This window comes from Phascolarctos cinereus, unplaced genomic scaffold (genome assembly GCF_003287225.1).
Source record: "Phascolarctos cinereus isolate Bilbo 61053 unplaced genomic scaffold, phaCin_HiC Scaffold_4;HRSCAF=312, whole genome shotgun sequence".
In the NCBI taxonomy this organism is placed as follows: domain Eukaryota; kingdom Metazoa; phylum Chordata; class Mammalia; order Diprotodontia; family Phascolarctidae; genus Phascolarctos; species Phascolarctos cinereus.
In genome coordinates this window covers 467057629-467069784 of record NW_027555847.1, presented here as the reverse complement: position 1 = coordinate 467069784, position 12156 = coordinate 467057629, and the positions used below count along the sequence as shown (strand labels likewise).

At 36.0% G+C, this 12156-nt stretch overlaps 1 pseudogene; it reads right to left on the bottom strand.

Annotated features, from left to right (window-relative positions):
• Positions 1-868: 868 nt before the first annotated feature.
• LOC110219036 (small ubiquitin-related modifier 2-A pseudogene) lies at positions 869-7231 on the bottom strand (annotated as a pseudogene).
• Between the last annotated feature and the right edge of the window lie 4925 nt (positions 7232-12156).

Below are 12156 nucleotides of genomic sequence, written 5' to 3'. Positions count from 1 at the left end.
GAAGCAATTATTTGCTTCAGCAAAATTATTAAGATATAAGATGAATCCATAATTACCCACAAAGTTTTTATGTACCCATAAGAAAACCTAGGGTGATCCTGGACAAGTCATTTAACTTCTCTGGACCTCAGTTTCCTCACCTGTAAAATAAGGGAGTTGGACTATATGACCTCAAAGGACCCTTCCAGATCTAAATCCATGATCCTATGAGGGAATAACCTAAAGAAAATTCCATTCAAAATAACAAAACATGCAAAATATCAATCTATCAAACACATTCAGTATCTATACAGATATAATTACAAAAATTCCTTTAAGTAATAACAGTCTTTTTTGTTATTGACCTACTTGGTATATATTCCTAACAGTGGAATCTTTGGGTCAAAGAAGAGATGATGATGATGATGATGATGATGATGATGATATCTAGCATTTATACAGAGTTTTAATCTTTTTTTTATTTAAACAAGAAGTTTATTTAAAAAACAAGATGTTTGACTTGAAGGGAAAACTAGGATCAATTTGTTTATAGCAATTTATACCTACTGAGAGACAGAGATTGCCCTACATGTAACAGCTATGTACAAAAAAAAAGTTATAAAATCATCCTTGGTTTTACAATGATAAAAGAAAAACATTGAAATTATCCAATCAAACAAGGTATGCAAAGATTTTTTTTGTGGGTTTTGTTGTTGTTGTTGTTGTTGTTGTTAAACAGTGAGAGCAAAATAACGTACTGGAATATAAAGACAAAAGTTGAATGAACATGCCACTAATGGAGAAAAGGGATATTTTCACAAAACCAGTTTGTTTGTTTTTTTCCCTGCCCCATCTCCATTTAATGTTGATCATAACATACCATCGGCCGTTTAGTTAAAAAAAAAATATGCGTTATGCCTGTGCACATACACCAGTTACTTTATATACAATAAAGGAATGGGGGAAGGGAATCAAAGAAGAGAGAAAACTATACTGCAATAGTCAGGATGTGGATGAACCAAATCTTGGTTTTCTAATTGTGAATGTATTGTTTTCCTTGGGAGCACAGTTCTGGAGTAGAGTTGCATGTTCTCTTTTTAGTAAGTGCCTCCTGTCTGCTGCTGGAATACATCAATTGTATCTTCATCCTCAATTTCCAACTGTGCAAGTGTGTCTGTTTCATTGATTTGTTGCCCATCAAATCGGAATCTGATCTGCGTTATTGACACACCCTGTCGTTCACAATAGGCTTTCATTAGTTTACTAAGTGATGTTTGCCTCTTAATCTTAGCTTGCACCACTGAACCATCTTGCCCTGCCACCTTCAAATCAATGTGGTCGTTGTTTTCAGTCTTGACGCCTTCCTTCGGCTTTTCGTCGGCCAGGGCGAGTCCGGGAGTCTCCTCAGCCACTGCTTCACAAAAGAGGCGCCGGGATGGTCCGCTCCAAGGGAACGGGGGGAGAAGCAGCAGCGGCAGGAGCAGGAGGAGGAAGAGGAGGAAGATGATGGTGGTGATGGCGAGGAAGAGGAGGAGAAGAAGCGAGTTTTAACCTTTACAAGGTAATTTATGTTATCTCATCTGATCTTACAGATATGAAAAGTTACCTTCCCTCAATTCCTTCTTTTCAGGCTTATGGAATTATGGATATGGAACATAGTACATAATATTAGACATCTTCAAGGAAATAGTTATGCCCCCAAAAAATTTTAAAATTCTTTGTTATGAAGGATAGTTTGGGGAGGGGAGAGGAAAAGGGATATATTGGAAAATATAGGTGATGTATAAACAAAAATAACCAGATGAAGATATATTTTTAAAATATATGGCTACAGCAAATTAAGCAGATGTTCACAATTGTTCTGCCTAAAGACAGCCAAGGTTCTCATGGGAATAACAATTTTCCATAACCTTTCAGGTTCATATGAGTCAGCATTTTAAATTCCATTTCTACAATACTTACTAAGACTGTAAACATTAGCAGATTAGTTAACTTCTCTAAATCTCCTCATCAATAAAATGGGGATCATAATATCTATAGGATGCATTTCACAGCAATATTTTAAGGAAATTACTTTATGTAATTAAAAGTGCCATATAAAAGACAATAAGTGTTATAGGCTAAATTAATTTAAAGTTTTTAACCTGGCATCATAGTGTAATATGATGTAATACATAGATGTCTACATCAGAAATGATCTTAGTATGAAAAAGGAATTTGTAGATGCCAATTGATATTCCTATCTTGAATAGAATCTGGGAATTTTTTTCATAAAGTTTTAAGATTTTTAATCCTTATGACAACTCATCATTTCTCCCAGATTATTAGATAAAAGCTTCATCCCAGACTTCTGTAATAAATTAATCAAAATGTGACTGACTTTTAGTGCAGTTTTTGGTTCAGGTTTTTGTAGTTTAATTAGTGTTGGAAAACTCACTACCCGTATTACATTCATCCAGCTGAAACAGCTTACTAAAGTTATCTTAATTGCCAAATCTGACACCTTTTCCTCAATCTTCATCCTTCTTGTCATCTGTGCAGCTCTTGACACTGCTAACTGCTCATCCTTCCTCTCTGGACTATTGAAAGATAATGTGTTTCACCTATAAAGCTCATATATGCACACTTAAATAAAATCTTGGAAATAATTTTCTAAACTGCTAAAAATCTTCTGGCTGGAGAATGTCAATGAGTTTTGAACTCATTTGTTGGAAAAATAAAAGTGTAACACCTTTTGATTAGTTTACAGGAACAACTGATTGACATCCAGAGTAATGGAAATTTAATAATTGAATTTCAATTAAAAAACCTTTCCAAAATTGGTGGACAAAATTTTTAAATGGGTATAATGATTTAATAAATAGTCAGTAATTCACTTCTTTCATTTGGAACTACATACTGTGATGAGGTGTTTTTTCTAGCTATAATAGCCATTGAAACCAAGCATCAAAATAAACTAAAATTTGAAGCAGACCTTCTTATCATTACAGCATAAAGTGAAGCATTTTCAGTCACACTGGTCTCACTACAATACCATTAATGATCATTATGAAAATATAACCATTAATAATGATATTATGGCAAAAGCAAAAAGATTTTACAAAAACATTTTCAAAATATTTCATCTTTCTCAATCATTTTAATTTGTATTTTTACATAAGTTTTGTAATGTACATACTAGAGCAGTACCTATCTATAATTTATAAGTAAATATACACACATATACACATATAGAAATACATTCATATTGACATTTGGGGTTAGGTATGCTCAAAAACTATTTGTGTGATTAAAAATGTTGAGAGACCACTGGTTTAGACAAAAGATATTTCCGTAATGTGTTGTTTTGTTCTTCTCTGTGGTTATTCTTCTGAATGTTTGTGGATCTCATGGAGGAAGCAATTCTGGAACTGGCCAACACAATGACATTCACATACAGAACATTCAGGAAGACCTCGCCTTCTGTTGAGCATCTTTCATCCATTTAACTTTGTGCAAGACATGTTCTATGACAATGGGGATATTTTTGGTGAACATACATTTTTCACTTGTTTTGGGTCTTGTTGGATATTAATAATCAGAGAGTCACCAAAAAAAGGTATTTTGTGCTTGCATTTATTGAGGAATCTTGTCTGATCTTAACACATGCATGAGATGCAACTTATTGGAAGAGAGCCTTTATGTCTTCATTTTGCTCTACCAAAGCATATGGTTTTTAATAATCAACAAAGAATAAACATGATGAGATCTCTTCTTTTCTGCAGAATTCAGCCAATTTTATGACTGCAAAGATTTTGTGAGTTATAGAGAATATTTATATAGGGGAGAGAGAGAGAGAGAGAGAGAGAGAGAGAGAGAGAGAGAGAGAGAGAGACAGAGAGAGAGAGACAGAGAGAGAGAGAGAGAGAGAGAGAGAGAGAGAGAGAGAGAGAGAGAGTATACTTTCATATTTTATGGACGATACCCCACATAGGCATATAGATAATTTTTGAAAGATTTTATGGAAATGAGACAGTAGTCATATGAGTCAACAGTTATTGGCTGACTTTGGGGGGAATTAATATTTTGTTATTTTTTTCATTCCTTTGATTTCTCCCTTTTCCTGAGAAATCTTGTAAAGTGATCCTTCAATGCTTTCAAACTTTTGTGTCCTCTTCATCCTGACTTTTTTTCTTTCTGAACTTTATCTAGTTTAGATACTCTTCTTAACTTTATCTTTTCCTAGGTGCCATTTCTACTTCTTTTTGTATCAAATGTGCTGGCTGCCTGTCATTGATGATGAAAATAAATAATTATAGAACCATTAACAAATATGTTGCAATTTATACCTGTTTGTTGTCATCACTTAATTTGGGCTGTATTCTACCCATAACCCAGCTCCAAGAAAACCTAGTCCAGCATGCTAGAGGTCACTACCAGCATATTTTTTTTCTGCAGATACTTCGCAATTGTTTTATGCCTTCTTAAATGCTTTTTTCCCCATTTTTTTTCAATTTTACTTTATTATACTTATTCATCATCCATTTTGTGCCATCATTCTATTTCTGTCTAGGACTGCTCATGTGAGGATGTGGTTCTTTGAGTTGTCTCACATTTAGCTTTCTGGAGAATTATTTTGGTTTCTATTGCTTTTTGTTGTTTTAAGAGGCAAAGATGCTTACAATCTCTCACCATCCTTTTCCATTATATTTTACAGGTGAGCGTGTATTCTAAACCAATGTTGCTCTTGACTGACTTCTCTCTTCAGTTAGCAAGTGGAGTCAATTGCCTTTTGATCGGAATTTTAATGATACTTTGGCTTTCTGCTTATGGTGACTTTCTTAGATCAGTTAAATTTTTTCTGAGTGATTATCAAGATAAACATTTTTTCCCTTTTCCACTTTCAGTTTTTCATTATTCATAGTTTATTGGAATAGGTCAGGTTAAAGCTATTAGAATTCTTTGAAATGTCTTATTCTCACCTAATTTTATGTTGCTTTTGATATTTTCCCCTAAGTGGTCTCATATGTCTTCTGTGTTCGAAAACAATGATTTCTTTTTTTAAGAATCCTTATTAACATCTATTTTCATATCACCTTCAGTGCAAATATCTTTCTCTTCTCTCCCCACTTCACTCTCAGTGAGCCATCCTTTGTCACAAATAATTTTTTTAAAGAAAAAAGTAGTTCAATAAAATTAATATATGAACCAAGTCTAATGGTATATATAATGTTCCACATCCATAGTCCCCCCACATTTATAAGAAAAGGAGGGGAAGTTCATTTTCTTGTCCTTCTGGTTAGCTATGACTTCTTTTCACCTTCTGGTTGTACTTCATGTGAGATTATCAGTATCAATGTGGTTGGGTTATTTTAATGCATGTTAACTTGCCTGTCACTTGCCAATGATCTTATATTTAGAATAACTTCTGATGTATAGAAACTGCATTATTTTAAACATTCCAGGTCCCTCAAAAGTAGAAGGGAACCATAAAGGATCGAAGGATATATTTTTGAGTTCTTGGTTTCATGGATTTTCATGGTCAAAAAAGGCATCACCTCAAGGCCAAGTTATTGATGATGTGCCTCTGTTCTTTGTCTTCAGATGCTAGATTTAGTCTGTTACCTAGACCATATTCCTCACATCCCTTTCAGCATTGTCACATCTGCCTAAGCTTATACTCTGATTGGGTAGCCTTTAGGCACCCAAGTTCATTACCTCCATACCATGGTGAAGCATTAGAGTAGTATCATGTGGAGACCTATACTTCCTCCATCACAAGCCAATTAAATATGTCATTTCTCAAATTCTTATCTTTCTATTAACTACTCATAGACTAAGGGCGCCATCTTCCTTTTCTTATTTATGGACACATTTCAACTCCATCTTCACCAATAGTCATGACTAATGGATATTTTTCTTGAGTTCTTAAAAGAATGAAGCATGAAATACCCCTGTCAAAATAAGCCCACTGCAAATGCAAACTGAGAAGTACTAAATGTTGCATTTGATCTTTTTTTTTCTTCTGTAATTTGCTGTTCAGACGGATGCTTTGCATATGTTGATTAAATATGCAGTTTCAGCTGCCTGGGGAGCCAGTGTCCCTCACAGCAGACCAGTGTTATCTGATCCCAGAAGGCTGCAGCGCTCCAGAGGGCCACTCTCACATGGGCTACCTGCTTCAGCTTGTCTTAGCAACAATGCTAGCCATATGGGAAGCTGCAGGAAAACAGATGCTGTTTTTCCATTTGTGAAATCAAGTTGTTGGAAAGTAGTCAGGTTTCTGATGTACGAAAGCTCATCTTATCAGATGACAGTGTGAGCTTTTTGAGAAATATTTGACAACATTCCCTATTATCGGTGACTAGAAACATATAGAAAATAATCATTTGGAAGTGATCGACTTATCTATACTTGTTTTGAGTTATCTTTGGTTTGATGCCTGAAAGTGGAATCCTTAACTTTCATTGACAAAGGCAATAGTAAACAGCCAGAATTACTTCTAGGCATGAAACTCTGGGTTTATTGTAGATTTACTGTTGCATCTTGATGATCAGTTCCAAATATCATAGGTCATTTCTCTCCATGACTAGGAAAAAATGCCATGGTTTCACTAATAAAGAAAATTCCTTCTCAGAAAGTCAATTATAAAAATTCTCTGAATATATTACTGTCTCAGAGTTCTGCTACACATTCACACACATGCATGTATGTGCATGCATACACACACACACACACACACACACACACACACACACACACTGGCTTTTATGTTAAAACAGGAACAACTCTGTGACTGGGGGCAAAATGCTCAGTGCTCAATTTTTTTAAATTTTCAGTTTAGTCTACAAAAAGGTTATGTTCTTCTCAGACTATTACTGCCTATAGCAGAGAATACCTTTTGATGAAAACAAACATACAAACTCCAGTAAACTGAAATGGAAAGAAATATTAGCATGTTTGGTGGCAAAACCTTTGCTACATATTATGCACTAGTAAACCTTTAGTACAGTCTTTCCCCTATTAAATAAAAATAATGTTAATGAATATTTGTATAATGTTTTAAGGTTTGTAAAGCACTTTTAACGTGTTATTTTGACAACAACACTGTGAAGTAGGTACTATTATTGTTCCCATTTTACAAACAAAATGCTGAGATTACATGACTTGCTGAGAGCCACATTGCCAGTGACCATCTGAGAAAGGATTCAAACTCAGGTCTTCTTAATTCTATATGCAGTATTTTATCTGCTATACCACCTACCTGGCTCATGTTGGTATGGAGATGACCCCAGTTTCCTTATACACACATATCTCTTCCTTCACTCTGGTCTCAAATGAGGAGGTGAGCCATATCTTTAACAAAGCCAATTCCTCTACTAGTATCCTTAATCCCATTTTAAGCTTCACTTCTCTAGATAATTATCCTTACTAACTTTCCCACACTATCATCTTCAATATCTCTCTATATACTAACTCCTTCCTGCCTGACTGCAAACTGCTCATATATCCCCCATCCTTATAAATCCAAAAGGCAAAAAACAAAAAACCCTCACATAATCATATCACCACTATTATATTTCTCTTCCCCATCACAGGTAAACTCTTTGAAAAAGCCATTTAAACCAGGTATCTCCTTTTCCTCTCTTCTGATTACCCTCTAAATCCTTTCCAGTCTGGTTTCTGACTCTCATTCAATATAAATTGTACCTTTACAAAGTTACCAATAATATTTGTATTGCTAAGTCTAATGGTATTTTCTCAATCCGGATCCTTCTTGACCTGTCTGCTCAAACTATATGTACCACAGGCATTTCAAATTCAACATGTCCAAAACAGAGCTCATTATCTCCATTGCCCTACACACACCCTCCACTCTTCCTAATTTCCATTTTGTTTTTATATTTTTTGAGGAGAATCTTTTGTTGTTGCACACTACCTGGCACTTCTTGGGAGTTTCATAAATACTTATTATGAAATCACTGACTAAATTACTACTGTCAAGTGTACCACCCTCCTGCCGATTACCCAGGCTTACAGTCTCGGGATCATCCTTGACTCCTTACTCTCACTCATTCCATTCCATATAACCAATCCATTATCAGATCTTGTCATTTCTACCTTCATAATATATCTTTTATACATATCCTTCTCTCCACACACAACTGCAGCTCTAGTTCAGGTCCTCATTATCTGTCACCTAGACTATTGCAATAGCCTTCTAACTCATCTCCTTGATCCAAGTTTCTCCCCACTCCAATTCATCCCCCAATCATATGTAAGAGAGAAATATCAAAATCTTAATAAAGTTCTAAACTTTATTTCTATTATTCCTGGACTTTTCCTTTCTTCAGGGCCTTCCACAACTTCTTAGTAACAAATATTTCTGAACTTTAACTATTGTATTGAGCCTGCATAACTAATTTAAGGCTATGGTAAATATGATTGTTGTGTAGCATAGCTAGTCCTACTTCCTCCCCTAAAAATGTTTAATAAGCTATATCACACTCTTTCTTCAACACTAGAATGTTCACAAGTCTTTGTCCTTCCTTACTCCTTCCAAATTTCACTAAAATATGCCTTAGACATCCCACCTCTATTGTTTCTCAGCCTTATTATAATACAATTGAGGGATATCTGGGTCAGGTAAGCAAGCAACAACATAGACTATGAGATATTGTTTTTGGATCCCCATGACCTCTTAAACCTCTCCAAAGGAGAAATTATGTTCCAAAGAAAAAGAAACTATCTCCATGGTCTAGGACAACCAGAATCCAAAAGAAGTTTCTTTTAAAAATCCCCAAACCCATGAATTAATGCCTGCTGACCCTAATTCAAAACCCTTCTACCACTTCCCAACCTACCAGCAGTGGCTGCACTAGCAGACCTAAGGATAAAAGGTTTACTACAAAAATCCACCCCCTTTCCTGTCCCCACTCCCACTTTCCAGTGCTATGGAGATCCTGGTGTCAGGCTACAGAAATTGTCCCTGGCTGCAACAAACAGTCAGGCAGCCATAGCCCCTTGGGAGCAAAAATCTGCTGAGGGCCACAACTTCATATCACTGAAGCTAAAAAGCTTTGAATACCAGTGTTAAGATTGACAACTCTGTGGCACCAACAGAAATGGTGCCATGGCAGACAACCCGTTAGTACCAGGACTGCAAATGCATGCACTATCTATGCTGGGCTACAGAACTAAAGAACAAAGGGAACAGAACAGGACAGGGGTGGGGGTGCTGTGCAGCACTTCATTAAGCCTAAGAGAAAGAGCACAGCATCTAGCTGGAACTAGTTCTGACCACCCAAAAGTTAATTGGAGGAGAGACCTAAGCTAGTGAACTATGAATTACCTAGAGTAAGAGGAGGCTGAGATGCTTTGAGATCCAGCCCCCAAAGAAACTGTAATCAGAAGAGAGGGAGTCAGAAAGTGAGCAATAGAGAAAATGAGGGGTGGGGGACTGAAATGACCAAAATTTCAAGAAAAGTAAAACTCAAAAATCTTACACATAAGCAGATAAATCAATACAGGCAAATCTATCTAGATCTAAAGAACAAATTCAGGCACCTATGATTAAATACAGCAAAACAAAATAAAAAGATTCAATGTTTGATGAGATAGAGGTCCCTAGAGAATTTGAGGAGAACATGGAGCCACAGCGTGCTGCTCTTGAGTGTTTCAAAAGAGAAATGAGAATTATGAAAGCAGAAATTATGGTCTGTCCAGCAAAAATAAAGAACAGAATAGAAAAACCAGAGTCTGCAATGGCAAACCTCACCAAAGAAACAAAATAGATACAATAGATTAAAATGCAAATACACAGAAGTAAAGGACAATTCAGAAGAAGGAAGCAAAAAACAACATTAAAAAAATATGCTTGCTATGAAAGTAGAGAATACTGATCTCAAAGAAAGGACAACCTAAGGATTAAAGATGTCCTAGAAGAACATGACAGGAAAAAAAAAAAACTTAACACCATAATAGAACGGCCCAGACCTCCTGAACATAGAAAATGAAATTCCAATTGAAAGAATTCACAGAATGCCTCCAGAAAAAAAAATCAAGGCTACAAGCTCCAAGACACATAATGATTAAATTTAATAATTCAGTTCAGAAACAACAAATTCTAAAATCAATCAGGAGAAAGTCTTTCAAATACAAAGGAAAGGACAAAAATGAAAAAATGCAAGACTATTCTGTAGCTATGAGAAAACATAGGAGGGAATGGCATAATGTGTTCTAAAAAGCAAAGGAGCTCAGGAAATAGCCCAGGGTGACCTACTCTGCAAATCTAAGTTTAACCACAGATGAGAAAGATTGGCATTAAATAATAAAGAAGAGTTTGAAATATTTTTAGAAGTAAAAACAGAACTGAAAAGATCGTTTGCTTCTCAAATACCCCAACAATAGAAATGCAGAAGAAGTGAATAAATGTAGCAGCCAAGGACAGCAATAGCAACAGAATAACAAGAGTAAGACCAGTAAAAGGCTTCTTAAATGTACTCAAAAAGAGAGGAATGAAGACAGAAATCTGAGATAACACTGAAGAGGCAAACAGAAGGCATCATGGACAGAACATGATGACATCATGCTTAGAGGTAAATCAATGTTTTGTTTTGTTTTGTGGGTCCACATTACAAATGGGACTGGAGGGGAGCAGAGGCATAGAGAAAAGTTTGTGGTGTGCTGGGATCAAATCGAGGGCTAGTAATGAAAAAAGGTTACCTGTCAGGTGATTTCAAAAAAAAGAGCCTACAGGAGAATGAGTGAAGAAGAAGGGTAAAGATTTAAAAAGAGGAGGCAAGGAAGGAGGCCTTATTTTGGTGGTGAGATGGGGTTCTACTGATGAATGCTCTTATGGGTCAAGAGAGATGATTTGTGAAAGGAGATGAGGCCTGAGTGGGGTGTAACCTAGGAGATTTGGTGCTTGAAAAGTCTACTTGTCCTACATTAGAAGAGAGGTAGTTGGAAACCTTAGCCATGTTTGGCACCTGAAGGTGTGGGAGAGGATAGATCCTGAAAGGAGATTTTGAGGCAAATGTGTTGGGGCGGGGGGGAGGAGGAAAGAAGGTTACCAGGGAAGGATATCTATAGAACAGTGGTAAGATGCATTATCACAAATATGGTTGAAGAGGGGACCTCCCATAAAGCAGGGTTCTCTTTGACACCTGAAATAATTAACATTGTTCTGGAAGTGAAACACAATGGAAAATGAGAATCCATGGGGCAAGCCCTAGAAAGCATCTAGAGGGGAGAGCCTAGAATGGATACCTTGGAAATTTGGAAGCTTTAATCGGAAGAGAGAGAGCAGATAATTATAGGTATCATGAATCAGAGAATAGGAGTCCAGATTAGAGAGAAAGAGAGGATGAATAACAGAGAGAAATACATTTTGGAAAGAGGCACAAAATTTTAAAAGCTAATGAATAGGACTAGTTGAAGGAGAGGAGAGAAAGGGAGAATCTACTTGACTGAGAGGGGAAAACTGGGGGGGGGAAGAATTATATAAGTAGATAAAAGCAGAAGAAAAAAAGAATTAATGCCTAAAACCCCAAAGGGATAAAGGTAACAAAATAGAGGAGGGGATTAGGAGTGAGAGAGAGACTGTAGCAATACAGAGAGAGACTGTAGCAATACAGCCTATGGGGGGAAAAGATTGAACTAAAGTGATTGGAAGAAGATGATAGTGTATTTACAAAAAAAAAAAGAGGGAAAAGTATAACTTGAAAGAAAACAATATTAGACACAATGGAGGAAAATAGAAATCTAAATCTTATAATTTTAAATGTGAATGTATTACACAATCCAATAAGTGAAAAAGTGATAGGTTAGATAAGAAAAATTGCTGCTTACAGGAAATACATTTAAAAAACAAAGACACACACAAAATAAAACTGAAGGATGTGGGGGGAGGAACGTGTTATTTATCAAGTGAATCCAAAAAAGCAAGAGTTGCAGTCATGCTGTATGACAGCAAAAACATACATTAAAAAAATAAAAGGGGATAATACAATTGATAGGTATTAGCATAGTTTGGCACATACCGAACTCAATCTAGAGCTCCAAGATTTCTCTGCTGTCTTGGCAATTGTATTAATACGATTGTGAATGAGTATCAGATCATTCTCTGGCTCTCTGAATGAGGTCTACACTGATTCTACACTTCATTCCTGACTTTGCAGCCTGTTCCTCCATAGC